Genomic DNA, 5096 nt, shown 5'->3' with positions numbered 1-5096 from the left:
ATCTTCCCACGTTCTCTGCTAGGGTGCTATTAATGTATATTTCTGCCTTCTCCGGTCCCCCTAACTCTGGCATTCTATATGGTCTACCAAATCCCTTCTCCAATGGCAATAACCCTTCTTCATCTGGAGTTCTCCTGATTGTCATTAATACTATCGGTAGACCTTGTACCACATTTCTTTTTTTTTAAAAGTATTTTGTCCTCTCCTTCGTATATTATTTAATCCTACCACTAGCTTCTTCCCCCCTCTTGACACATAGTTCTGCTCATGTGTCAATATTACCACCTACCTAACAATCACTTAGGTAATTTATCATCCAATTGCCTTATTTATTTTTGAGACTGTCCCTTGCTTCTTTATTGCTCCTCCCACTTCCTTTGTCTTTTATGGCGGCTAAATTCGACTTTCATTCAGTTCAGAATCAATAGTAATCCAATCAATCAATCTCTTATCTTGTAAAAACACTCATGTTTAGTTCAAACTCTGTTCTACCCCGGCTCTCCCGGGCTTGACCTGAAGACTGATGGTTGGACATGACAGGTCCATATTTAAATATTTCAAACCTAACACAAACCCCCCTTCATGCTGTAATCAATCAAGAAGATAGCAAAGGAGAGACAGGTTTTAGCATGAACTCTGCTTAACCCTGGTGCTGCTCCCTTCACAATGTTTGAAGAGAGACAAAAGACAGCAATGGATTGAAGTAAGAGCAAGCACTTCGACCCTAGGTCACCTAAGTCTTCTGCCTAGCAACAAAGAATAAAAAACGTATATGTTCGTGATTAACCCAATTATATCTAATAGCCCACCAAAAAAACTCCCCATCACCATCTTTAAATCACGACCAATGTCATATCCCTCTTTACTCTCTACCATTTGGGTAAAATCCCTGTTATATGTAGGAAAAGCTAAGACTGTTTGGGAAGTGAGCAACTTTTCTTCCTCCTCAGAGTTCCAAATGATTTTACCATGGGCTGCCATTGCCTTCCCATAGATAAGATCACTTAATTTACCAGTATGCAGTACATAATGGAGTACCCAAGCTTTACAGCAGTCTATCATTCCCAAAAAGCTCATCATTCTTCATCTATTTCTGGACAGCTAGTCCCTATCTTAAATTATCCTATCCAGCTTCCTATTACTACTATCTTCCTGATCTTATTACTAAATCAATGATCTAGGCAATAGCTGTTTCGCATTAGATTGTGCCTTCCTCTGATTACTGCAGCTCATTGCATTAATTTAGTTTCAAATACCAACTTGTTGTTTATTAAAGCCTAATAAAAATGAAATGTAAATGACAACATTTGATAATATCTCAATTTACTTCTATCCCGTAAAAGTAATCCAAGATTAGTACAATTGACTAGCAACAGGTATCTCTCATTCAGGGAAAGCTCTCTCCCTCTTCTGTTATTTTAATGTTTCAAATATCACCCAACAATCCGTTCCATCCCACATTATAGTAAACACCACCTATGAACTGTTGAAAATTCCCTAAATTCAACATAACAACCCTTTATAAACATCATACTGGGTGTGTTGTTTTTTATTTGAAAAACCCAATTGAAAAACAACAATCAAAGATAGCCAGGCTCAACTTAATTTGGTAGCTCCCTCTTATGACCTAAATACTGCCTAACTTCACTACTGCTCCCCCTAGCCCTGGGCAACATTCCAATGAGATGAGCTAATCTCTTTCTCCTGGTTATACATTTTGTTAACCTTCAATTACCATCAGTAATCTAAAGATGGTAGTACACACAAAACATGATACAGATATCCCCAGTCCTAACCCATCAATAATTGTTTGTATCAATCTAATTCCTCATAACTAATCCATAAAACCACTCAAAATTCCTCGAGTATACAATGATTATTTAATTGATTACCCTAAATCTGCTACATGTGATCTCATCTCAAATGATCCATTATCAATTATTTGATCAACCCCTAGGAAAATCTGTCTCCCCCTTCTATTGTTCCTGTTGAAGTGCTAAGTCAATAGTAGCCAATTCAAACACCTCACAATTTGGATCAAAGGGTTCTACTCTTTCTCCCTCAAGGACTAGTCACGCCTTATCTTCCTCTTCCTCATGCTCAAAGCTGGGAAATAGACGTCTGTTAGGCTTCTCTCTCTTTTCTTTCTTTCCTCCTCCCCTGGGTCTGCATTGAAAAGAGTTATGGCCTGTCTTACCACAGTATCTGCATGGGGCCTCACACTCTCTTGCGAAATGCCCTCCTTTGTTACAGTTGAAGCAATCTACCTCCCCCGCTGTAGCCTTCACTTTTCCCTGCCTTATACCCACTATTTCCCCAAGAGTGACCATTAGGTACTCTGCTCCTTTCTGCTCTTTCTTGGCTCTGTCCTGTCTGTTATTCTGCTCATGATGGATTGCATGTCTCTCTGAGGCTATTACACAATTCAGTTATTTTTACCTTTATATTCCCAATTTACTATTACTTTAAACATTGCAACCTGTTGCATTGATGTTCTTAAAATATAAACCTATTGTTTAATAACTTCATACTTATAACCAATGTTTATTCAATCCATTGTCCTAATAGTAAAAACGATATCCCATTGTTCACGTAACGAAACCAAATTATCGTTTTAGAATTCACCACTTATTTTCATCCACCACTGGTGTTACCCAACCTATACAATACAGTAATGACCATTTGAATTCATCAAAGCACTTCCTTCCAGTCAAGTATTTAGACCTCTACTTGAAACCTTCCAGCTCAATCCAACTCGCTGGACTGTCTCTATTTTTTCACGCTAACCAGAGCCATAAATTATTCTCCTTTGTCCTCAACTCAATTTTCACAGCTCTATCGCTATTTCAGTTCGCTATTCAATTTCTTTAACTGTTCTCTCTGATTCTGCCCTAATTAATAAAACAAATACTTGATATCGTTGATAAGCATACATTTAATGATATTCCTATCATCTGAACTATGTACTGTCTCTCACCCCTCCTCCCCCCCTGCTCCTTCCTACACAACGGGGGAGGCGCGGGGACCTTCCCTAATAATCTTCCTTCTTAGGAAATAATGTCATTCGTACTTGTAACATATTTTTATAGACCCTTCTAGAATACTTCTAAAGCTATCTAATTCAACTTTTAATACACGTAAAAAATCTCTCCCTACACCCATTCCCTATTGAATAAGTGAGTCTTTCTATTTAACCCCCAACCACGCTTCAAATCTTCCATTCAACATCAACAAACCAAATACTCAGTAGTATCCGATAACCATTCACACCAGCCGTTGAATTCCCTCATACACACAGATTTCACCTTATGACATTCAAATGCCCAACAAAACATAATAGTTCAACCTGATTCAAGGTCCACAACCAGCAGGAATGATCTGTATTTTTAATCATGGAGAGTTCTGCCGCCAAAAAACATACATACAGCTTTATACCCCTTGACACACAAAGGCACTTTGCTCCGCCCACCTTTAAACAGCTCCTCAGTCCCCTTCACCCTGGAATTCTTTCTCAGCAGTTTCTAACTCCTCCCCCTCTGTTAGTGGGTTGACACTACATTATAACTCTAACACCGTTCACACATTTATACTGTATTTGGGGTGAAATCCTTTAGTCATTATTCTTAAAATACAAATTAATCTATCAGAAACATACTGTATTATCTGACTTTGTGGCTATAGAAGCCAGTGGAAACACACTCTATAATCTGACTTTGTGGCTGTAGAATCTGACTTTGTGGCTGTATAATCTGATTTTGTGGCTGTATAATCTGACTTTGTGGCTGTAGAAGCCAGTGGAAACATACTATAGATTCTGACATTGTGGATGTAGAATCTGACTTTGTGGCTGTAGAATCTGATTTTGTGGCTGTAGAAGCCAGTGGAAACATACTGTATAATCTGATTTTATGGCTGTAGAAGCCAGTGGAAACCTACTGTATAATCTGACTTTGTGACTGTAGAAGCCAGTGGAAACATACTGTATAATCTGATTTTGTGGCTGTAGAAGCCAGTGGAAGCATACTGTATAATCTGACTTTGTGGCTGTATAATCTGACTTTGTGGCTGTAGAAGCCAGTGGAAACATACTGTATAATCTGACTTTGTGGCTGTAGAAGCCAGTGGAAGCATACTGTATAATCTGACTTTGTGGCTGTATAATCTGACTTTGTGGCTGTAGAAGCCAGTGGAAGCATACTGTATAATCTGACTTTGTGGCTGTATAATCTGACTTTGTGGCTGTAGAAGCCAGTGGAAACCTACTGTATAATCTGATTTTGTGGCTGTAGAAGCCAGTGGAAACATACTGTATAATCTGACTTTGTGGCTGTAGAAGCCAGTGGAAACATACTGTATAATCTGACTTTGTGGCTGTAGAAGCCAGTGGAAATTTACTGTATAATCTGACTTTGTGGCTGTAGAAGCCAGTGGAAACATACTGTATAATCTGACTTTGTGGCTGTAGAAGCCAGTGGAAACATACTGTATAATCTGACTTTGTGGCTGTAGAAGCCAGTGGAAGTCTACTGTATAATCTGACTTTGTGGCTGTAGAAGCCATTGGAAGCCTACTGTATAATCTGACTTTGTGGCTGTAGAAGCCAGTGGAAGCCTACTGTATAATCTGATTTTGTGGCTGTAGAAGCCAGTGGAAACATACTGTATAAAATGACTTTGTGGCTGTATAATCTGACTTTGTGGCTGTAGAAGCCAGTGGAAGCATACTGTATAATCTGATTTTGTGGCTGTAGAAGCCAGTGGAAGCCTACTGTATAATCTGATTTTGTGGATGTAGAAGCCAGTGGAAACCTACTTGCAGGGACCCTGATGTACAGTAGAGAGGGAGAACGTCTACCCCCTAGTGGTGAAGTTAAACAATGACACCAAACCCTGAGAAGTGGAGCACCCAGACCATTGGGGCCAGAATAGAGACTAGAGATGACACAGTACAGACAGTTCAGTTAAACCCCAGGCAGGCCAACATCAGAGAGAAGGTATCCTTTCATAGCTTTGTCCCAAAAGGCACCCTACTCCCTATATTCCCTGACTAGGGTTTAACTGAACTGTCTGTACTGTGTCAAATGTTTCCACTGGCTT

This window comes from Coregonus clupeaformis, chromosome 17, assembly GCF_020615455.1.
Source record: "Coregonus clupeaformis isolate EN_2021a chromosome 17, ASM2061545v1, whole genome shotgun sequence".
Lineage (NCBI taxonomy): Eukaryota > Metazoa > Chordata > Actinopteri > Salmoniformes > Salmonidae > Coregonus > Coregonus clupeaformis.
Note: the sequence above shows the minus strand (reverse complement) of the source record.